Source organism: Epinephelus fuscoguttatus, linkage group LG10, assembly GCF_011397635.1.
Source record: "Epinephelus fuscoguttatus linkage group LG10, E.fuscoguttatus.final_Chr_v1".
In the NCBI taxonomy this organism is placed as follows: domain Eukaryota; kingdom Metazoa; phylum Chordata; class Actinopteri; order Perciformes; family Serranidae; genus Epinephelus; species Epinephelus fuscoguttatus.
In genome coordinates, this window is record NC_064761.1 from 34,841,679 (window position 1) to 34,867,575 (window position 25,897).

General features: G+C 38.7%; 1 protein-coding gene across 1 annotated transcript in view; it reads left to right on the plus strand.

The window, feature by feature from the left end:
• sox14 (SRY-box transcription factor 14) overlaps positions 1 to 25,897 on the plus strand; it is a 203,368-nt gene that overhangs the window by 53,792 nt on the left and 123,679 nt on the right. Inside the window, exon 2 of the mRNA XM_049588003.1 lies at positions 19,913 to 20,012. The gene's annotated coding sequence lies outside the window, so the exon portion shown is untranslated. The remainder of the gene's footprint in view (positions 1 to 19,912; positions 20,013 to 25,897) is intronic.

Consider the following 25,897-nt stretch of genomic DNA (forward strand, 5'->3'; position numbering starts at 1 on the left):
AGGTTCCCAGATGATGTATCTCAGTGATGCTTTCTCAAATACCACCATGAGGCTGGCAGTAGGGATTTCAACTAACTGTTGACCACATAGAATATCTTTGACGGATACATGTGTTGGTCTATAGGTTACTCTTCAGTTCTCTGCATTGTGCACCAACCAGGTCTGGTGGTAGCTAGCTAGCTAGCAGTGCTGCTCATTTGTCGATTGTTGCTAGCAATGCTGTCCTGAAGCAGCAGCACATTCTCACGCTGGTCACCGACCAAGCACCAGATTTTGATGTCTTCACAGTGAGACCAGATTGGATGCAACAGTGTTACAGCTTATTTTGAGCCGCAAAACCTCTTTAGCATTGTTAAGTATGTTGTCACTGTTAGCTCTGTCAGCACAGTTAGCAATATCAGCACAGCTAGTGGTGCTAACATTGTTAACAATGCTAAAGCTGTTGTGCAGCCCAAAATAAAGCCACTTACTCTGTCCTGTCTGAGTGGCTTTGGTAGTGAACAGCACTGCTATCTAGCTTCCACCCAACCCGGGTGGTGTGCAGTGCAGAGCAGCCAAGGCTAATGTTAGCAAACCAGTGGAAGCCATGTTAAGGCGGCTGTTACAAAGCCAACAGAAAATAAAAAGAAAAACTTTTACATCACAAAACATTAAAAATTCACCACCACTAGATGGACAGTGTTTTGAAATGTGGTGCTAAAGCTCACTGCATGCGCAAGGATAGGAAAGGCACATCACACAACATTAACATAATTTTTTTTCTTGAACGTGAACTGGTTAGTTACCGGTTAATGGGTGTCTATTATTAACAAGTAAAATTAACCAAAACTGACATCCCTAAATTGCATTTTTGATTTGAGTTAAACGTCTTTCCAGGTGTTGGATGGATTGTAATAACTAATGCCATCACAGGGTCAAACTTTGAATGTGTCCAATTTTTTGATTAATGACCAAATCTTCCCATAAGCCTCACTACTTAGCATTTAAAGCTACTTAGCAAAGGCTAACATGCTAACATACATTAGAATTGTGACTACACATGTCACGGTATCAGACATTTAATGATACCAATACCAGTGAAATTCCACGATTCCAAATACCCAATCTGATACCAGGGTAAAAAACAAAAACAAAACAATAAATCCCATGTACTAAACATTGCTTCTTTATTAAAAACATTCAAATTTACTGACATTTTTTTATTAATCCCTGATGATCCACCTCAAACACAAACTACTAGTCTGTGTGGGTTCATGAGATTTTGTGGTTGAGGAAACATATATATTAACATATTTCTCCTCCTGTTTTTGTTGTTCAGCATTTGTATGTGTAAGACATGTTTGTCTTTGTGATAGGCTATTTGTCCCACCCTTCCTCCGCTATTATTGGATGGCTTGGTAAGAAATGATAGTGACGAGTGCAGCGTTTTACCCAAAGTTGAACAATTTTCAGCTCTTCCTATATGCTGCTCCGTCAGGTCTGGAAGAATTGCGTCCCCGGTAGGGATAGACCGATATGGATTTTTTAGGGCCGATGCCGATACCGATTTTTTTCCATCACCCTTAGCCGATGACCGATTATGGACTGCCGATTTTCTTGAGCCGATATTACAGGTCTCAAGTTTAAAATAAGAAACATTTATTGAACAGTAAAAAATACTAAAACAAGATGGAAAGTTGAGGTAGAAGAGTTCAGTGCTCTTAAATCTTCCAGTAATGTCTTTATAAAATAAATATTTAAGCTGAAGCATAAATAAAACAACAACTACTGTACACAGTAGGATTCAACAGCTTTGTTCAACTTAACCACATACTTTCAAATGAAAAAAAGTGCCAGGGAAAAATAAATCTGCGAACCCACGCGCGTATCGGCCGATGCCGATACAGGTAAAAAAAACTCAAATATCAGCCCGATGTATCAGTCTATCCTTAGTCCCCGGTACCTACGACACTGAAGAAAAACTAGCAATATTACATTTTTAGAATTTTGGCATTGACTAGGTAGCGATGCATTGACTTGTTGTCAAAGTATCGGTCCTCATGGCATCCCAAATTGTGACAACGGTAAATATTACCTGCTAAACATAAGCATGTTAGCATCCTGGTGCCTAACTACAGCCTTACAGTATTATTAGTTTATTCTTATTCATCAGACAGATGAGGCTGCTAATGACGTCCAGAAGTGTCTCTAAAGCCAATGAAATGTGCAGCATCCTAGTTTTTATCCTAATCGTGATTTAGGGGTGTGATTAAACACTATGACATTCCTAACCATCCTGGAGTATGTAGTAATTTAACAATTTTGGTGTTGTATTGTTGTATTATTGTATATCTTCCACGTGCAGATTATCCCAAAGACAAAGTCAGCTTTTGAAGATAACTCTCAGACAAAACACTGAGAGGTTGTTGTGAAATTCCAGCAGCAGGTACGGAAAAGATAAAATTCTCCAGGTCTGTAAAGTATCACTTCCAGCTGTTGTTGGATCCATCAGAGCTGTCTACAGTTAAACCGTGTATTGTCTGATGCAAAGGTGGCTATAATAGTGGGCTGTGATTGTAGCCACAATACAGATTCCATCTCGTTTCTTATCTACCACAAAATCTTAACAGTACCAGGAAGGTGAAGCTGCAGGGTGGAGAAGAATGTTGAGATTACATTTTTTAAGTGTTTAAAAGGAATGGATATCTTTGTGTTTCATGATAATATTTGATTTGCAGTGAATGTTTGGATATTTAAAGGGAAATGTCTGTCAGCTACAGTGAGTTCGACAAACCTTGTCAGTACTAAACCTGCAGATGTTGTTGTTCATAGCACTAAGCCGTTCAGCTCTCTGCATACCTTAAGTCTGACAAGGCATGTTTATGTTTTTCAGTGTTTTTGGAATTTTACAAGGACAAACTAAAGTGAACATAAGGCTAATTTCCCAATAAACAGAGCGCTGCTGAATTAAAAGCTAATTATTTGAAATAAGCTTCATGATGGCAAGTCTTGACCCTTTCTGCAAACAGTAATAAGAAAAGCCTACGCGTACAGTATCTGGATGTTTTAGAATTATCTCTGAGGCACTCTAAAACGATTTGTCCTTAACCACGCCAGACACAGAGGTGCTATCTCACCACTTTTGTTTCCTTAGTTTTACTGTGTTACAGGGTTCACAGGAGGAGGCCACAGTTTTGTATCAGCATTTCAGCATTGTGGGAGAATTTTTTTTTTTTAGATAAACCATGTTTTCCCTTCAGCACAGAAAGAAATAGCCGTGAGCTCACACATCTTGTGCAGCGTGGAGAGAAAAAAAAAAGCCACATTCTCTCACATTGGCCTGTCTGGGATAGAAGAATGCTGATTTGCTTGAGGTAAGGAGAAGCAATGGCCATTTAATTAACCTTTCCTGCCTCAATCTGCTCACAACAATTTTGCCTGTGACTCCCTTTAATAGTTTAATGACCTTGCTGTCAGTAAGACTGAGAGAAGGACTGAGTCAAGGTATGATTTAATTAAAGGAGTCCATATGTTTAAGACTGTACCTGCAGAGATGCAGAAACATAGGGTTTCCTGGGAGTGACAGGACTGACCTCGCTATTGAGTTTCAAAATGACAGCATGCAGCACTTTGTAAATAATTAGAAGGGAAAAGCGAAAGAAAAGCACCCTTTGAATAAGGCGACTGTGTGTTTGTCAGTAGCGTTAGGTAGTTTTTGTAATCAGTGTCCAGTAGTGCTGACTTTATCCACAATATGGTGCTAGTGTCCCTTTCAGAAAGGAAACTGCTTATATGCAAACCAGCTGCATTAAAGAATGAATACAGTACCGTACAACCTTTATGCTCACAGTGTTCGAGGCAGGTTTGTCTGGGAGGAGGTCAAATGGGCCCATTAGTTTTTTTCTAAGGGACGCTGCTTCGTCCAAGCTAGACAGTAAAAGAAAGCTGCTATAAAATAATGTCAAAATGATACAAGGATTGATGTTAGACATCCCATATTACACATCTAACACATTTTTCTTAGCCAATTCCAATTTTCTTTCTCTCTCAGATCTATAATTGACATCATACACAAACATTTTTTAACTTTTCTCAAATGAAATTTCAAATCTTTGTTCACAATAAAACACTTCTACATTCTTTCCAAAATTGCACCAGGTTAGGGCTGAGACTGTGTGAACATTTTCAAACCGGTTTGATATTAAGCCAAACTGCGGACAGGAACACAGAATTTCACCAGGTTTCCCACCTGACTGAGCAGACCCTCTTGTGTGTCCACTGTGAAATACGTGAACATTAATCACTGTGTAATTGGTAACGTAGGGGTGTAATGATCCATCAATCTGGATTGATATATTGATTAAGCTTTTTGTGTTTGGAAACTCCGCCCATTTAGCCCCAACACACCACAATAATAATAAGTGCACAATGACAGTGTTGTTTATTGTCCTGAAACGTATCAGGCAAAATCGGTTTTGTCAGTTTTAGTCAAATTAACTCAAAAATTGTCGACTTGCCATAAAAAAAATTATGTCAAGCTCACAAGGGATGTGTTTTTGTGTCAAATAAACAGAAAAATTTTATGTCATTTTAACAATTCGGGGCATTTGTGTAGACTTTACTTCAAAATTTTATGTCATGGATGGATTAGGGTTTACAGTGTCGCAGTAAGGATTGCAGATTACAACCCGCTGAAACTTCTCCTGGTTAGAATTCCGTCAGTGTTCAGTGTTCAGGACGTTTTTACAGGGAGCTGGATTATCCAGAGTTCTCTTCCTCTGCAAAATGAACAGACTAGCTGATTAAAACCAGGAAAAACACTCAGTAAGGCTGTTTCATGTAACAAATCAGTGTTTCTTTCATGCTGCTCCTCACACGAAAAATGCGAGTGACAAAAATGATCTTAAGTGCTATATCGTCAATGGGACTTGCTTGAGTTTCTTGAAGATGTTTCGCCTCTCATTCAAGAAACATCTTCAGTTCTAACTTACTGACACCAGGCCAGAGAAGAAAGACGGTTTGAAAGAAGCCATGTGCGTCACACTGGAACGACCATCGTTAAACAGAGGAGGTGGCCTACGATACCATTTGTCACCCACTTACAATGCAGGCTTGACATCCCTTCCCAGACAACTTAACACTAATTCTCACCTGGACCTATCTAACCCTAACGATGACCTGAAACGTCTTCAATGAACTCAAGCATGCCCTGTTGTCTACGATATAGAACTTATGATTACCATGACCTGGATGACTGAGAATCTTCACCAACATGACACAAAAATGCAAATGGCCCGATGGAGGAGGCCGGTGTTTGGTTTGTCCTTTCTGGGCTACTGTAGATACATGGTAGTGCAACTACCGCAAACTGCAAATATATCCTCCTTAATCCTACACACTGGACTTGTTTCTTTTTCTCACTGTGGAGTAGAACCAGCCATTCTGGGACAATCATCATTGATGTAATGCTTAAAAACACCAGCAACGCAGAAAGGATCATTTGCTGTCACCAAACACACAAAAAGTTGCTGTGGAAATTACAGAAGTTCTTTAAGACGCCGTTTTTGAGGCGATGATTTCCACTTTCTAATCTTTTTTATGTTGTGGTTCAAACGAGACGTTGGCTCTCTGTCCTTCTTCACAGCTCACAGAGTGATGGAGGACCGCCGTGGTCACCTGTGACAGCTCCGCCGACTGTCGTACACAGCACTGGTCCACTGATGAGAGTGAAATTACTTCATAATAGTCGGGGTGTTCCTGGGTTTATATAACGATATGATAATCCTCTTTTCACACAATGATGATAATGATCATTATTATGGCAGGGGAGTAGGGGGCGAGGAAACCGCTCGGAATGGAGACTTTGCTGCATAATCCTCCTGCCTTGAAAGGTTAAATACGGATTTGAATACTATGATCCCCCACTCTGAAAATGATAGTGCCGTATTTGAAGCAAATGTGCTCATTGTGCACTTTACCTTGCGGAGCAGCACGAGTGCCACACTCCACCAAAGAAGACATGCTTACAGTGCTGTATTTGCACAAGTGGTAGCCAAAAAAAAGCATTATGAAGAATGACTGACTTGAGAAACCCACTGTTGGAGGAGTTGTTGTTATACTTAAGTTTAATTGGGGCTGTAGTAGCCTAAAGGTTAGCAAAGCAGGCTCTGGACCAGAATCACTAGAGCGTAAAAATGTTGGGAGGGAAGTGAATGTGTAATGCTTTCTGCTCCTTTAATGTTGCCCTACAGTACCATCATGTTTCCCATAACCTCTCTCCTCACCCCAGCTGCTCTGTGGCGAACAACAGCAGAGTGTGATGGGCGGCTTCCAACTGCTGATGTAGGTATCAGTTATATACACTTCTCTCCCAGTGTGAATGTGAGCAGCTGTATGGATGTGACAGATACAAAAACAACACGGTCTAGTTAAAATGTACAATAATTATTGAGAAGGCCTCCAAAAAATATCAGGCAAACATTTAATTGATAATTTTTAAAATCAGTAATACATTTTATGTGAATCTTTTTTCTAGGCATGCACCATTTTGTCATCTGCACACTGATATCAGCTGATATCCATCCTGTTTACTGCCATCGGCCTTTCGGCAAGGGCTGGACATTATGGTATTTTCAGGCTGAACGGCGATAAACAATATATATCTTGATACTTTCTTCGAAATGGGCGACATGTTTTCAGCTGCAAGTCAAAGCCACATTTAAGATGTCACAAGCACTTTCATAAAAACAGACTGTGATCAAAATAAAATGCAAAGACAGGGATTTTTTTTTCACTCTTTGAAAAGATACAGCTGTACAACATTTACATGGAAAATGATATAGAACAAACAGCAGGGCTCTACGTTAACTTTTGCACACAGCACTGGAGCTATGGAGGTTAAAAGGTTTGCAGCACAGCACACAAAACTATAATGTGAGTATAAAAGGATTAAGTAGGTTTGAAACAATCAAAAATCTTTGTGGGCAGTCTGTTGGCCTTTCAGATGAATCTAGTGCTGGAAAATGGTTTAAATCTTTTTATTTATTTAGGTTATTCATCTTATTCCTGCATAGAGCATCAACTGAGAGGCAGAGGGAGGGAAGGAGCAAGACACTTTCTCTGCGTTACATACTGTCATGTTTTTACTTTCTGTAATCAAGTGATCAAGATCAAGAACTGTTGCCCATGAAAGAAAATCAAACTGGGAGGTCTGTAACTGTGGGTTGTTTGAAAAATTGTTGACTTTTGTCATCTGACAACAAACTTGTTGAACATCCCCTCATTTCCCAAAGTACTTCTGGTCGCTCAGCTCAAGAGGATGTGAATGAGCTCTGGGTGATGTGTTTTCTCTGTTCTATTAAAAATTCACCTCCAACATTAGGTGCCGCATCTTTAGATCTTTAGAGCATGATTTTTTACAAAGAAGCTGCTGGCTTTCACCTCCTTTTTTTTATCACTGTAAATAAGACACGAGGAAAATTACAGTTTTCAAAAGAAATGCTACACAACAGATTCCAAAACTTCACATGCAGTTGTACGCAGTTGTATCTGTTGTATTCTTAAAATCTTAAGGTGACTGGTTTTTTTTGTTCAACTGCCACTGTGGCTGGTCGATTCCAAAATCTCCTACAGCAACTAGCGACTTCCACGTGGGAGGCCGGTGTTTGCTTCCCGTATGAAAGTAAAGCCAAACCATTATCTTTCCGAAACCCAACCACGTGTGTGTTGGCTAAATGTAACCATGTGCATTTGTTGTTGAAGAAAAAAAACATCAATTCCCAGTGTTGTACCCACGAAGTACATTTATTTTGAAAGAGACTGCATGTTAACAGTACATTTCCTGTGAAAATAGAAGTGTATTTTGAAAGGACACAATGCATGTAACGGGCAGAAGTTGACATGGCGCCCGTGAGCATCAACAACAGACGAGCCCAGGGTACCTTGCATGTTATGTGTGGACATGAAAAGTCCCTGACTAAGCGTCAATATGTGATGAGGTTGGAGTGAGAATGTGTTGAGGATGGCTCTACATTTAAACAGGAAGCTAACATCGGGCTCTCGGATGAAAGACTTTCCAGCTCCCTATATTACGTTGTCACCGGCAGCGTTTCAAACTGATGCCTTTCAGCACATATCATACCACCAGGACAGGTGCCGTCTGGTCAATCAGTGGGGTATCATAACACTGCGAAAGGTTAGGTGTCAGTGTCTGAAACCAAAATCACTGACAAAGCAGTAACATTTGATGACTTCGGAATGAGAATGGGCTGGAACTGTCGGGTCAACAACTACCAGGTTAGCTCAAGCTAATACAGTAGTTACAAAGTTGTATAATTGCCGAGAGTTGGTTTGTTTTCTCACAGTAGCATTTATAAGTGGACCAGATAAAATGCCTGAGAAAGCTGCTCTTGATTGGTCAGAATTTCCATGTGGGTAAAATCCAGGAAGTAAACAAAACGTTGAAGAAGAGTACACTTGCGAGATAAATGTAACTCTTTCTAATGTCACAATGGAGGGACAACTACGCAGGTTGATTTTAGCGCTGCTCATCGTGGACTATATTGCTGTCATTGTTCATTTTAGTCAAACCATACAGTTTGAAAACGAGGCGCGGCTCCAACTAGAAAACAATGTTTTGATGCATTGGATGTGCTGAATGTGCATATTAAGGCAGTACAGGAGGAGGTGCACATTAATAATCCTCCAGGACTGTAACATGCTCATGTTTAACCCAAACAATGTGTCATATGACTACAGTTGGTTTGGATCAAGATTGGAACACGTTCTCACCACAAACGAATCGCACCAGAGTTTGTTTGTAACTGGACCGAGACCACCTCTTCAAGAAGGTCTCGGTCTGGTTGTTTTGGTGCGAATGCTGTGTTCACACCTGCCCAAACGAACCGCACCTAGGGGGCAAACAAACTTGAGTTTGACTGAACTGGACCAAACAGGGCAGGTGTGAAAGCACCATTACCCTTTCTTACCCTCAGGTGTGCATAAACTACTGGTTATAAAATTATTTTTAAAACACAAAAATGTAGGTAATTATCACTAATCAGTATTGACTAAACAAATATATATATATATATCATGCATCCCTGGTTTTTATTAAATAATCTGATGTATGAATAACAGGACATAAGGGATGTTCTGCCTGGAAAGCTCTGGCTGCAGTATGTTTATATGACACATACATGTGTGCACGTGTTACCCTGTGCACACTGTATGTGTGTGTAACGGGAGACTAGCATGTGCGAGTGAGTGCAGAGGGGGCTGTGTAGTTTGTGCCAAATTTCAAACATGATTTACATTCTCAATGTAATGTATTAAAACGTTGACAGGGCAAAAGGAATTCACAAGATGCTGCATTAGAAACTCAATTTCTGTGATGAATTGCCTGAAGCCACTGAATTACAAACTGCTCCCTACCACCTTCCCCGACTCACCCCCTCCCATGGCTCAGAAGTTTTTTTGTGCGTGTCAAAATCTTCTTAAACCTCTCTCTTAATCTGATCTGCTGAATGTGAGAGGGTGAAAGGATTTTCAGACTAAAAAGCATTCATTTTTCGTCTTGTTGTGCATTGCCTTTTCCAAGTGCTGGGTCAGTAATATTCAAAACTTGCTGCTTTGCTCTTCCGTCTCCCTGGCACCACTCTGCTTGTCTCGGGCTTATGGATGTCCTTTCCACACCTACTCTTTCGTCATTATGCGTGACTGGTGAAAAGCCGCCACCATACTAAACTAAGTGTAAGCATTAACTAAGTGGTGCGGATTGATGGAGACAAATACTTATATAGGGTACTAGCACTGGGTGATATATATACCCTACACACACATACACAGGGTGACAACCACATAATGAATAAAACTCTATAGCTCGTGGTGATCAGTCAGTATAATGGTACTTTATAACAACCAGTGTTGGTTTTCTGGAAGGCATCATGGTGCTTTAATTTGTTAGAAACCCAAATTATAAAATGTCTTGTACTTTTACAACAATCTGGTGGAAGTCATTATATTTTAAATATAACAGGGGTTTACAGGGGTAGTAAAGCATTAAAGCTAAAAGAGATTTACTCTCTTGCAAGCTTTTGGATCTGACTCCTGAGATTAAATTTGAAGTAACATGCCTGGCATTATTCTAGACTCAGATTTAAATTTTATTTCAAACATAAAGAAGGTGACCCAAACAGTTTTTTTAATCACTTAACCCTTTACTGTTTTGCTCAACCACTGAGTAGAGCTCATTTTGAGTCACTATTAGGGATGCACGATAATCAGATTTGGTCAACATGCTTTTTCTTATTTTCCGCAATGAATAAATATTGCATACATTGAAAAGTATTGTATTTCATGTCTCCATCTGCTGGTGGGCCATCACGAGAAGAGTACACATGCATTATATGATGTTTATTCCACTACAGAAGAGATTTGATGATCACAAAAATTAGGTGGGGAAAAACAGATATATCGATATTGGTTATCAGCCAAATGAGTTTTTATATATTGGCATATCGGATATCTGCAAAAATTCCAATATCGTGCATCCCTAGTCACTATATCTTAAAGAAAAATGTGTTGAACTTAACCTGATTGAGCTATCTCTACCATTTAAGATATGTTATGCTAAAAAGAATCAACTAGATGTCGCTGTGTCAGGAAGTTTGAAACAAAAAACGTCACCCCAGACATGTGATTTTCAAATCACCACAAATTTTCAGCATGTTATAATTTCAAAGGTCTCACTAAACAGATTCATGTCACTATATAAAAAAATAAAAGTCTAATACAGGTCAAATAACTGTCTTTTTATGGTAACGCTAGTGGAGCTAAGCTAATGTGATTAAAATTGACATTCTGCTACAAAATAAAAATGCTTATGTTAACTAATTGTTGTTAAATGATGCATTTAATGTTATCCAATACATATAGTTAAATGGTAAAGTGTAGTAAAATACAGTGCTTTTCGCAGGCATTGGTCATAAAGTGTTTTATAAGGGCAATATACAATATACAAGAGTAAGACACAGAAGATACAGTAAAGTAACCACCTGAGCCACATAGTTACAAGTGCAAAACTGTTAATACATCATGAAAAAAATTAGAGGACACAACAAGAATACACAAAACATAAAGAAAATACAGAGCGTGTACATACAAGTTACCCAAATGTCTGTTTCAACCGGTGCATCTTTTTCTGGTAACAGAGTCAGCAGACCATACGGGTGCAGGCAGAGCTCTCCAAATTGTCCTTCTTTGGTAAAGCAAGTGTTGGTTGTTGACGTTCTGCCTGTTTTGGCATTTTCTTTTTCAAAATACACGTCTGTTTTCACAGGAAACGCATCCTACAAGAAAATCTGTTTGCATACGGTCTCTTTGAAAATAAACGCACTACAGCAGTACAACACCGCAAATCACAGGTTCATGGCTGGGTTCAGGCAACAAAAGTACATGGTTGGGGTTCAGGAAAAAAGAACAGAGTTTGGCCTTACAATTGTACAGGAAGTGAACACCAGCCTCCTGGGTGAAAGTCTGTGGTTGTTTGACCCATCCACCACCCCTCCCACCCTACTCAGTTTTTCACCGCCTTAACTCTTTTTCATGTCCTGCAGTGTTGCCCCTTGATGCTGCGGGCGGCGTTAAACTATAACGGCAAATGGCTGTGTATCATGCAGACGTGAAAGGATGGCTTTCTCGTCAGTGACCAAGTGCCAGGTTTCGCCGACTTCAGAGTAAGACCAGGTTGATTGACGCTAGGATCAATCTTCAAAATTAAATAAACGTAGCATCGATAGTATCGATATTTTAGGATCAATCCGCCCACCTCTACTGTACGACCAATATGTCCAACATTCAGAAACTCACACCAAAACAATCTAGACTGATAAATAGTGCTGCAGGTAAGAGGAAAAGTATATATTTTGTTTTTTTTGGTGAATTGTCTTTTTTAAATCTAAACCAGTTAATTAAGGCTGGCAGTAACACATTTACATACGTTTATTATATCATACTATTGCAATATTATGAAAGAGTTTCACAGTATATTCGATACGCTAATACTTAGATTTCCTACATACTGTTTTCTTGATGCGTCACAACAGCTCAAATGTCACGCAGTTGAAAGCAGACAGATAGTATATTAAAATGTTTACAACGTGCCTGATGTGTGCTGAGCAGATCCATCTTCAGTGCAGACCGCTACACCTTATGGTCATGTAGGGCACCCTCCAGAAAAAGCAAACGTCTGCCTTGTGGATTTATTCTGCGTTGAGTCTGGTGTGTCAGAAATAGGATAATAAAAATATAAACACTGAATAGAGAGCTAGAAGATAAACACAATAAATAACTGGAGGAGGAAAGTAGTTTTTCATAAGAGTGTCTGATGCATTGTTCTTGGGGTTCATGTTTTATATGGATGATGGTGCCGGCCTGTGTGATTGTGCCTCTCCTCATTGTTCTCGTTGATTTACAGCACCAGTACAATGGTGTAATAGGAGTTTGGCTTTGCTGCTTGAGAAGAGGTTTTTGAGTAATGCAAGCGGGGTCTTTTGTTTGTGAGCTTGATTGCGAGGAGTGGGGAAGCCTCGGAGCTGTCATCCCAATAAAGAAAGCTCCTCTGTACAGCGTTAACACCAACATCCAATCAAAAGAGGGGGGAAAAACAGATTTAGTTCACTGCTGTTTGCTTTTCACACAGAAAGGCCATGCATTAATGGAAATCCAAATATTCCAGCATTACCAGAGGATGATAATGTAAATTCAAGTTAATATTGGTACAATGTGTGTGTGACAGTTTGCCATAATGCGCTCTTCCTGGATTAGTCATTCATTAAACAGGTTTGCCATGCAAAGCCACTGTCAGATTTTTGTCAAGGAGGACAGAAAAAGAGAGAAAACAGTGCCAGCAGAGGCTCTTACAATTAAATTCTGCAGCCTGATTATGGTGACCAGTTTAATCTCGAGCATGTGAGTTCCTCTGTAGATTTGGAGCAACAATTCTTTGCAATAATAGAACAGAAAGACAGGCGAAACAAAAGGCCGTATTAAAGCGCTGTGTTTGGTTTAAAAGAAGCCGGGAAGCTTTGTCAGGAAAATTATGTTGTTTCACATTAGATGGTTTAGAATAACAACATCTATTTATACCTCTTTTTTACTCCTTCAATGTGGTGCCTATTTACTTTGCAGCATTCCATAATGTGAGATGCGAGAAAAGGATCAGGAGCCATTGTGCTCAGTGTGCAGAGATCTCGCAGAGATTTATAGCTTTTGTCTTGAATATGCATTTATTGTGTTGAAATATTTAGGAGTCTGTGCACTTTTAATATTCAATATACCGCTAACATTCATCAAAGTGGTTCTCTTTCTCTTGTACATCACAGAGTGACCATTTCTCCTCAATACATTTTAATATAAATGTTTAATTTTAGGTCATTAACTTGGTTAAACTCAATTTTTAAGATAATTTGGCCATTTTTTTCTCCTCAGTTTGGGTCGTTTGTCTTCTCGATGACTGTGATTAAATCTAGATGAAGTTCGTTTATGTTAACACGTTAGAATATTCCTCAAAATGCCACATAAAGGAATAAACTCGGTTCCTGTTTGGCAAATGCATTCAGACATTTTTTCTCTTATGTGTGTACATAATCCTTCTGGTCTTTATATCTTTGTAGGTCTCGTCCAGACATGAAACAGCCATGTACCATACCTTTCTTATATTAAAGATATATTTTTGTTTAGGGGGAACAGAAGTTTTTTCATGCACTTGTCCATTTTGGATTTTATGCTATTTTTGCGTCTATAACATGTCTTCCTTCAGAGTAGTGCAAAGTACAAATCTAGGTGTTTAAGTTCTGAAAATGAATGCAAACGGGTTGCAAATTAGCCATGCTTAGCAACCTGTATGCATTGCATCTACTTTGTATTTTACATATGAAGTAATGTTGTATGCATTTGTCATTGTCAAATAAACAAGTAAACGAAATAAATTAAAAAGCATTTATGTCAATAGAAAATTTAGCATTTGCATATTTAAACATTTATACATTAATACATTTTGTTTTTGAAAAAAAACTTAATGCAAAACATAATCATCTCAATGTGAATAATCTACTGGGGAAGTTTCATGGTGATATCTGTTGGTTAAAAGTTTCACCCTATTTTTCGTCTAAAATTTTGTATGAAATTTTACAATACATATTTTTAAAAGCTATTTTCTCAAACTGAGTATTTTCATTCTGTATTCTGACGGTTTATACAGAGAGGTTTGTTCATATGTCATTCATAGCCAGATTTAATTTATTTCCTGAAAACATGAGAACATTTTTTTTTTTTTTAAATGGGTGATTTATCGGGTGATTATGAGAAATTTCCTCTATAAAATCCTTTGTCTCTAATTTTTCAACAAAATGAAACAAGAATTTTGAGCTTGGCCTCATGAGGGTTGTAACAGTTTAAAATTTTCACAGTACAATAACCATCTCAGAAAATATCATGGTTTCACGGTATCATGGTATTACAGAATGATATTATTATCAGTTGGAATGACCGTTAAAGAAATGAAAACAGAAGGGTTATTTTTGGTTGAACAAATGTTTTATTAATATCATTTGAACTTGAAACCTTTTCATTTATGGAAGTATGTGTAAAAAGTCTCCCCTCAGAAAATAACTAAATTAAAGGGGAGATTCAACGTCCAGTTGCTTTTTTTTCAGTATCGTAGATAAGCAAATGTACACGGTACCTTGAAACTGGTATATTGCTACAACCCTAGGCCTTATCTAATTTCAGATTTCTGTTATGGAAACGTATGTAAGTTTCATAGATAATGCCTATATGAACACTTCTGAAAACTTAAAATGCAAAAAATAATTATCTTAATGTATGAACTCAACTCGGGAAGCTTAATGGCGATATCAATTTGGAAAAGGTTTTACCCTATTCAACTGTAATGTCTTATTCTTGGTCTAAAAATGTATGAAATTTTACAACACATATCTTGAAGGCCCATTTTCTTTTTAAATTAGTTTTTTCTTGAAGTCTGAGCCAAACATTTCCACGTAAGTAGCAGTTACATACACCAAACTTTCCAGTTATTTATTCCTGTCTGTAATCTGAAGGTTTTTAGTGAAGACGTTGTTCATCATTCATAACCTGATTTATATAACATTTTATTCTTAAAGACTTAAAGCAAAAAAATATCCTGTCTTTTTAATTTAGGGCTGCCCCCTAATAGTTGACCAAATGTTAGTTGACCAGAGAGGTCATTACCTGTCAAGATTTCATTGGTTTCTTAGTCACGGAAAACAAAAACAAAATATGCCTTAACAAAATAAATCAAAACCTATATGACTGAACCATGTGGGAATTTAATTTGAAAGGACAGACACAGGAAGTAGCCACACTCAGCAGTCAGACAGGAGTCAGGTTCATTTCCAGGGCTGGTACCTGTGGTTATTCCACAGGCTAGTTAATAACATGTCGGGCAGGAAATCCAAAGTGTGGGATCATTTTGAGAAGGTGAAGGACGAACCCAAGGTGATATGTAAACTCATCTTCATTGGTCGACTACAAACATGACGTATCACCTGAAACATGGAAGTAGCTACATGCCCATTAGCCCACAGCGTCATTAACAGGCGGCTCGCTCAGTGTGTGACGTGCACTTGTAGATAAAATATAGGCCTATATTAATGAAGGTTCATTAGTACGGTTTTGTATTTCTCTGTAATGTAGCACAGTGTTAACAATGTTACTGATACTATTCTTTCTCACACCTTCAACTCAAACCACCAAAATATATCATTTAATAATTCCATTAATATCATAAACATGCGGGCGACTAGTCGAAAAATGGCCTTAAAACACGACTGTTGGTCAACAAGGAAAATTCTGAGTCAGGGGCAGCCCTACTTTTTAGGCATTATAGCATTTTCAAGAAACACTGACATTATTAGGTGTTACACACCTGTAGTGCCTCCACTTAAATCTCCAAATAGGAAAAACACAAACACAAATAACCTCAATATTTTCTCTCGCCTTTTCATATTCCATGTTAATTTATCTCCCGTCATTGCAAAATGTGGCTCTTACACATGTGTAACTTGTGTTCACACAGACACAGAACTGGCCGCTCAGTCTGCACTCTGTATACTTAGCTCCTGCTGGAGTCTGCGATGGACGTGGGCTCAAATGCTGATCTTCCCAAGAACTTTAGTTTTTACACAAAGCATGGTCACAGTGTAATCTTCAAACTGTCGCATTAGTGTGGATCCACAAACCCTTTACACACCATCTCAAATCTGATTTTAGGCTCTTTATCTGACAACTGTACACACACACACACACACACACACACACACACACACACACACACACTCACACTCACACTCAGAGTTTCTTGAAGGGTCTAATTCACTGATGACAAAGATCAACACAGCTGCCACACACTATTGTGTTTGGGCTCATCTCAGTGATGACAAATGACAAAGACACAAACATTTAATAACTTTAAATATTCTAACTAATCTGTTCATCACCTGATGTGATAGGAGCTCTAGAAATGAAGAACTCTCTGATGTTGATGGTGATCCCATGACCCTGTGTGATGTCGCTGAAGTTTAGCTCGTTTTCCTAATCACTGAATATGATGTGTGTTATTTTATCCTCAACTGGATTTGTGGTTTGAGGTTGATTTTGTTGACATCACCTGTCACTCAGAGACGAATGTTAAGGAAGTTAAAACAGTGATCGACAGTGTGTTAAACAAGACCAGCTGACCAACACATACGGTAGCATCAAACAACTTAAACCAACCCTATGGTGAAGATAATAACTCTCTGCTCAGTTTGAAACCCTGCGCACGGTCCACTCATCGTCTTGGCTTTTGTCAGAGCTAATATGCAGACGAGAGGCTGCTCTCTATTTGATTGTTGGAGATGTTAAAACAATACAGCCGAGCACTTCAGCTCCCCATCATTTTGTTATGCTCGTACTCAACTCAGACAAACAAATCTAACTGTAGCATCACATGGCGAACCGTTATTTATAAGTTTAACAGCAAAGTTGAGCCTTTTAAAAGCTTGGTGTTGGACGTTAGCCGGTGCTGCTACTTAGCTCGTGCTAACACTCTGGAGAGGGTCCTTCAGCGCTGTTTCTAACCTGTGTCAGGCAGTTGGAGATCAGACTCTCGGCGCAATCCTGTTGTCTTCCACTGGCATTGCAAAAAACACACCACAACATGTTTTGCCCTCTAGACAACGTGCTGCAGTTGTTCTTCCTCTCTGTGTTTATTGGCGGCTTGCAAACAAAGTTTAAAGTTAAATGTACCGCCACTCACTGTGCTGGGTGTGTCGATGCTGCCCTTGTTAAGTCAGTGACAGCAGTCTGGTGTCGTATTATCAGCGCTATTTATCGGCTATAATTTTAACAATTGGAATAATGCATAATTATAAAAATGTCCCATTATCAGCTGGTAATTTATCGGCCTGATATTTATCGCGCATCTCTAAGTCCAACTGGTTTAAAAGCTCAGGTGTGGAAGCATTTGTTTGTAAGGTTGAAGAGCAAAGGGACCTGAATGGCCTGGTGAGTCCAAAATAAATTTCAGACACTTGCTATAAGTTGCTAACGGTGCTTTCATACTTTTGCTTAAACCTGTCTTGAGACATAAAAAACAGTAAAGTTGTGGTGCAGTTTGACCAAAACAATGAGCTGGAGTAGAAGCTAAAATGCTTCGTAAAGCTGAGAAACTACAGCTTCATCACTAAGAGTGATCATTTTTATATTACAGATTTAATTCAATCTATTGTTGATTTAAAAATATTAATTACAGCAGCTTCAAGTAAAATTTTGAATGCTTTAATTGTATTTTCACACCATGATATTAATTCTTTACTCGAGTGAAGGACCTGATTATTTCACCGACACTGAATGACAATATCTCTTGTTTCTTTTCTACAAGTGGAATGACTTTTTTTCAGTTCTTTAGTATTTAAAAAATATGAAAAAACCAAATCATCCTGCAGCCTCAGTCACGTTATTATGATTTCTGGCCCAAATATCACTTTAGGTAATTCTAGTTTGGATCTGATTGATGCTTTTTTTTCCAAGGATTTCCTGTATGGTGCAGCTCTCATTCATGTTGAAAGAAGTAACGAGCTACGATGTACCTGTTTGGATAAAAAACGGCACATAGTAATATAAGTTTGTTTGACTGCTTTTGTCATCATCGCCTGCAGGACACACAAGCATCATAAATACTCCATACATCCTCTCTCACAATTCTGGCTTTGCGTGCGTGCTGTTTGTCACTCTTTGGAATTGATAAAAAAAGATTGGTCTCTGGAGAATGTGTTGTTACTGTCATAAAGGGAAGGCCATGTCCACATTATTATTTTTCTCATTGCGGGCAGCAGTGTGTGGCTTTTCAGAGCACTTTAATCTGCTCTCCAGCCAGACACGTGGGACTTGGCCTTGCCCCCTCGTCACCCCCAGCAGACTCACAGTGGTAAATATCAGATGGGACCTCTGCCGCCGCACAGGAACGATACAATCAGTATTCAGAACAATACCCAGCATAATAGGAGTTTTTCAACTGGTGGTTATGGCACAGACGTGGTCTGAGGATTTGAGGGGTTTGAAAAATAAAAAAGAAACACTCTCTGACCTTTATTTTTTACAGTAGAAACCAGAATTTAAATCTACTGAATCTGCAGTTTTTCAGTTTTGGTAAACTTCTGTCACACATACACTTTTGAGAAGTAAATTTATTTTTCATAGGAGTCTTCAGATTCAGAGCGAACCCAATTATTTACCAGGGCTGTAAAACACAAGGGTCATTACAATATTATTATTATTATTATTATTATTATTATTATTATTATCATTATTATTGTTATTTTTATTATTATTAATTCAATTGTCTCCACTGAGTAGGGCTGCCCCCTTACAGTTGACTAAACGTTAGTTGACCAGAAGGGTCATTAGTCGTCAAGATTTCATTGGTCGCTTAGTTGCAAAAAAAAGAAAAACAAAAGTGAAACTCTATTAGGAGCTGTGTCTTGTCAAAATAAATCAAAACCTGTATGACTGGACCATGTGGGAATTTAATTTGAAAGGGCAGACACAGGAAGTGGCCACGCTCAGCAGTCAGACAGGAGTCAGGTTCATTTCCAGGGCTGGTACCTGCGGTTATTCCACAGGCTAGTTAATAACATGTCGGGCAGGAAATCCAAAGTGTGGGATCATTTTGAGAAGGTGAAGGACGAACCCAAGGTGATATGTAAACTCATCTTCATTGGTTGACTACAAACATGACGTATCATCTGAAACATGGAAGTAGCTACATGCCCATTAGCCCACAGCGTCATTAACAGGCGGCTCGCTCAGTGTGTGACGTGCACTTGTAGATAAAATATAGGCCTATATTAATGAAGGTTCATTAGTATGGTTTTGTATTTCTCTGTAATGTAGCACAGTGTTAACAATGTGACTGATACTATTCTTTCTCACACCTTCAACTCAAACCATTGTGTTGCCCCGCCCAAAATATATCATTTAATAATTAGATTAATGTCGTAAACACGTGGCCGACTAGTCGACAAATGGACCTAAATGACGACTATTGGTCAACAAGGAAAATTCTGAATTAGAGGCAGCCCTTCTAATAATGCATATGAAACTTGAGCTGCAAGGATTAATAAAGTTATTAACTGTTTAATTGATCACCAACTCTTGAGTATTTATATATATATGAAAAAAAAGAAAATTCTTTGATTCCAGCCTCTTAAATGTGAATATTTTTAGGGATGCACTACAATATTGTAACACAATCGGTATCGCGCATGTGCAGGAACGATAGGGCGGCAGGTAAGACAAAGTTTATGAGCTTAAAGGTCGGCTTACCTGAAACTGTGTTATTCTGTGTTTTTAGCTGTTCAAATCACTGGATCTGTTATTTGTGGAAAGGAAGAGACCTGTGCAGATAATTCAGCCCACAGCAGACACCTCCGGGACGTCTGAAGCACAAAAAGGTGAGTACACAATAGCATGTTGCGGGTGAGCTGCCCCTCTCTGAGATGCTGAACAGCATCGGAGATGCCCTGATTTGTAAAATGAAACTGCTTTATACAATGTTTTTACTGGTTTACATCACCTGGTCTGTTGTTTTGGAGAGGAAGAGACCTCTGTGGATAATTCAGCTCCTGATAAAAACCTCCTGAACAATGAACACTGACGGGATTCTAGCTGGGAGAAGTTTTAGCTGGTAGCAATCTGCAGTTCACTTGTAGACGGCACCAAATCCCCCGAAATCTTACACACGTCAAATTTGTGAAAACGACCATTTCAGTTATTCTAGGCACAGGAGTTTAGTTGGGTGGAGTTAAAGGATGTGAATGAGAATCCAACTATGTGTTGGGAAGCTTGCCGAATATTTGAGAGCAAGGTGGATAAAATGGTGTTGTTTCTCAAGGGTCCATCAAGTTTCCAAAAAACATTGCTGGAGTGCCATGACAAGAGCAGACAGCATCTCGCTGTTGACAACCCCCTCCCTCTTATAGGGAATTTATACTTCTGCGTTGAACTGACGCCATAGCTACGGCATAGCCTGACGTGCACCTTCCCAGAAATGTAACTACAGGTCGCAGGGACGCAGACCTCCTGTCTATTTTTGCAAGCTAAAACCATTTCCCCCAATGGAAAGGAAGCTTTTATTTACTTTTACTTAAATACTTTAATTTAACACAGATAACAAACAATAAATTGTGGAGACAATAAAGTCTCCACAAAAATAGTGTCTTAAGTTGTGTGTGTAATTTATCCTTTAAGGATTTATACTTAGGGATTTTAACCTGGCTTCATATGATCAGAGGAAATCTCCGCTCGACGCTAGGCTAATTTATACAATGTAAAATGCCATAGGCTTGTGCTAATAACGTTAGCATGTTATATTTATTTGGAAAACATGTTTAGTATAAGACAGTACTGTTACCTTGTGCTAAAAACATTAGCTTGTTTTATTTGTGGGGAGAATGTGTCCAGATAAAGACAAGTGTTTATCTGTGAATGCTGCGAGTTATAATGAAGCCAATATGTGTACTTGTGTTTGAAATGGTCTGTATTAAGCCATGTTTAATGTGTGTAAATAAATAAATAAAACAATGTGTATAATGGCAAGTAAAAACTGACTTTGGGCAAGTAGATTTCTGACCCACTTACCCGACCAGGCAAGTGAAAAACATTAATGTTGACCCCTGAATCAACCACATCTGAAAAATAAACAAAAATGTTTTAGAGTGAAGGAACAAGAAGTTGTAAAATCTCACTGTTCGGTTATAAAATGCAAAAGGAACAGGCAGAAAAACGGACCAGATGCAGCTAAATAATTGTTTTCCTTTCACACTGACTGACACTTATTGTTATTCCTATTTGAGCACCGTTTTGTTATTAATCAGTCAGGTCATGTGGTGAGTGCTGTCACTGCTGAAATAGCTTTAATATGGACTACCCCTCTGGGACAAACTTGGTCATTAACTCTAATGCCATTTTCTGCTACAGAAACCTTCCACCCTCCCTTCTCACCCTCTTCATTGATTCCAAAATCAAGAGGCAAACGACTCCCAAGACATTTAAGCACACTCAATTCCCCTCCTTGGAAACTAAGGGGGCAGGATCGAGTCTTTTGTCTGAACTCTGACCTGCTGTCCCTCTGCATATAATCTCAGTCAGCCTGAGGACACGGGACTCACTTCACCTACACCGACTGTCTTAAACAATTTGTTCCTTGTTAAGAGCACGTGGGCACATCATTTACGGGGGTTAGGAGGGAGGGGTGATGGGTATTGAGAGAGAAAGGCAGAAAACCCGTGATGAAGACGAGGGGAGGACAGGTCAGATGGCAAGCTACATCTTTAACATAGCTGCTATTGATTTTAGATTCTCCCCATGGGGAGAGACTGAACGTCAGGTGCATAGTGTGAGCAGTTAGCACCTCAGTCTGTGTGTGTGTGTGTGTGTGTGTGTGTGTGTGTGTCAGAATGTTGATGGTAACCAACAATCTGAATGCATCAGGTACACACAATACACACTACTCTTGATTTTATGTCTAATAAGATCTGTCACAGGAAGCTGACAGCAGGCGTACACATGCTGCTCTGCAGATGATGTTATTTTATTTGGGAGGAGTTCAAAGTCAAACTGAAATTTAAATTAATATTTGCTTAGAATTCAGAATATATGTATATATATATGGTGTATGATTGGCCCATGTACTTATTCTGAAGTCAAAATTGTAAATGCCAAAAATTAACGAATCAAATCTTTACCTTATTTTAATGTGGTAGCGCCTTCTGGCGATTGCCGATTTATTTGCACAGGTGTGTTTGAGCAGAGAGTGTGCTACTTTTTTAGTCTCATAAATGAACAAAGTGAACTCCAGAGAGGAAATATTTTTACAGAAAGTATTATGGGTGGGCGATGTAGCCCTAAAATAACGTCACAATATTTCAGGGTATTTTTGCAATAACAATGTGGGAGATGGCGATATGATAAAAAACTTTATTATTAATTTAAGAATCGCAACAGAATAAGTTCCAGTTCCCAAATACAAAAAAAATGTCCCCTGAGATCTGTTTATATAAATCAACAGGTGATTTCCTTCTTTTAGCAAAATCCTAAATGATGGAGTTGTTATTTTTCCACCTGGACCTGTTTACTGTTTACCTTTTACTCACAGCACAGCTACACTCACAGATAACTGAACCTCCTACCTGCTTGTCAAACACCATCAACCCAGAAACCGTCTCCAGTCTGGACTGAGTGGAGTCCTGCGGGGATCAGCTGTGAAGTCCAGCGATCGTTGGCCGCTTGCTCCGCTGCTGTTCAGCGGCTAACGAGTGGAGCTAACCGCTAACAGCCACTACTGCAACTAACAAACTCCACAAATCCATCCAGCAGCTCCACCGTCCACAGTCAGACACACACGGCTGATTATTTACTGCTGAATTACAGCTCACAACCAGCACTAACAGCTGACGTTGCTTCGCTCTAACTGTTTCTGTTGGCTACTGAAACATCCTGGTACAGACTATTTACTGGAGGTTGCCATTTGAAGATAATTACAAGCATGGACGTTCTTGGCTTTCAGTGTCCGATCGTCCACCATCAACATTTTTCATCACTTCTCTTCTCGTCAGCAAAAATGTGACATACATTTTGTCTTAGTTTTTATTATTTAGATGTATTTTTAACTCGTCATTTTCTCGTTTTCGTCATGGAGAAAAGGTTGATCTAGAAAAATTTTCTTCATAGTTTTCGTGACTGAATGCAGTGTACATGTGTTGTTCCATGCATGCTTTAGGAAAGGCCACATCATAGTCCAACAGCATTATTTAAGGTCTTAATTAATGTATGAACTTGTGGCTACTGCAATTTATTTGATTATAATCAGGCTGCATTTTGAACAAATTAGACTGGACTGAAACTGTGTGAAAGTAGTACATTGAAATACTGTGATGAGCCAAAGACGAAAAGCATGTCAAAATGCTTACCTTTCATTAACTACCAATTCACTATTGTATATTGAAGAGATCAGAGAGAAATGCCTGTACAAGCACCAACAATATATAGAGTGTAGTAAATAAAGCATGAAAACCCTCTGTGGAGAAAAAAAAACCTACTAATGTCTGTTGAAGTAAGCAATAAGGCACTGAAAATGATGCATTTAAGAGAAAAAATATTACCATTTGAAATGGACTCAGCTGTTGTCTGTTAATTAGATGTCCTTGAGAGATATGGGTCGCCTTCAAAAGCAACAATAGATCTTTTCATCATTTTTCTATGGCTTTGCTATTTAGGCCTTTCCTTCCAGACTGTTCAAGGCAACCGCAAGCCCATCTTTGGACCGTGCATTTTTTTTTTGTCTTCATCATTTTATATCATTTAGAGTCACTGTTATCCTTATCTAGATATTTCAATTACATGGCTTCTTTGCTACAATGCAATTTATTGAATCACTGGTTTGCACAGTATTATTGGTCCACTGTGAATAAGTAATGGTTCTGCAGACCACAAAAGCCACCACTCGTGTGTCTGTATAGTATGTGGTCCACTCAGGGGAGGAGATGTAGTCTAATCAGGAATTCTTTCTGTGGTTATGAATAAGGCCACATGAATATTATTTCAGTCATTATAATGCGTTTTTTTTTTTTTATCATTCATATTGGTTCTTGATTTGTGCAGTTACTGTAAGCACTAAAATCACAAAGCTACAATACATCTAAGAAGAATATTGTTATTGTGACACTGTTTGAAGAATTACTTACATTCTTTACTGAATTAGCGAAGCTGCAATGTAAAAATACTCTTCTAGAAATAAAAAGCAATCTGCAATCTGAATTTTACTTTGAGTTACAATGCTCACATTTATCTTCAAATCAGCCCCTGTTTTTGATAATATTTATGGACCATTCTTTTCAGCAGTAACCTTTTCATGTTTTCCATCCAGTACCTCTGTTCAGTTTCAGTTTTATTTTCACTGGCGGAGTCTGCCATACCTGTGCTGGATTCAGATTGCTTAGCTTCACACATAGAATTCACAGGAAGTGATGCAGCATGTGATGCAGTGTTTCTGCTTTTAGCCTTGTCTCAGTCAAATCTGTGTCGGTACACGACACCTTCAGAAAAAATTAACACCAGCTGGTCCAGGAGCTTCACCTAGTTCAACAAAATAAAATCTACCACAAATTACACATTTAAAAAGCTCCCAAATACAAGAAATGTTCCCTGGGATCTATATATATAAATCAACAGGTGATTTCTGTCTTACAGCAAAATCCTAAATGATTGAGTTGGGTTTTTTTCCCACCTGGACCTTTATGCTCTGCCATTTCTCCTCTAATCATCACGCTGTAACCTGTGACAGGCTGTTATGATACCACAACTATCACACATTCACATATATGTAGTTTTTGTCGAGCCACGAGCGTCACGTAGGCTTACATTACCAAAGGTTTATGACAAAATCACTTGACGACACTGACTCCCATGTGCGCACAGTGAGAGAGGAGAGGGAGAGACACTGTGCTGCTGCCAGAGGAGCCGCTGAATGAGTTCCCTCTGAACAGTAAGACGGCTGTTCATAAAACATTCAGGACGCCACAGTTTATTCCACACTACTGAAGCTGCTCCTCTTACTGCATTAAAATATTCAGATAGCTATTTTAAATATTTTTATGGTTCTTCAGCCGAACATTGTTGAAACAGAGCCGCTACTGTTGCTGCAAGAAATTATAGGAGTGAGGCACCGGGCCAGGAAAATAACATTACGTCGTGTTTAATCTTATAGCAGCATCATTTACATACAGCATGTGTTTTGTCCATTGACTCGTATTTTCTCTGAAATAGAAAATATTTCCACACTGCTGATTTATTCCTGAGTAAATAATGTTATTGTCATCATCTTTCTCCGATGGCCACTCGCCACCTGCCTGCTGTTGTTTGACGGTGACACAGACTTTCAAAATAAAGGCATATCTTAAAGATGATTATATGGATCGTTGTTTTCACTTTCCATCAATGATACTGGAGTGTTGGTCGTTAAATTGATATATCAGTTCAGATCAATGGATCACCTACTCTTAGGTACTGAAATTTGGCCCTGATTGATTTAACGTGAATTGGTACTTGGTTGTACATTAGGTATTTGAAGTATACTTATATATACGGTCCATTGATCTGGATCGATATATCGATTCAATGATCAAAGTAAAAACATCAATCTATATCATTATCTTTAAGATACGCTTTAATTTTGAAATTCTGTGTTACCATCAAACAGCAGCAGGCAGATAATGGGAAGCAGCTATGAGAAAGATGGTGAGGATAACATTTTTTAATCTGGAATAAATCAGCAGTGTGG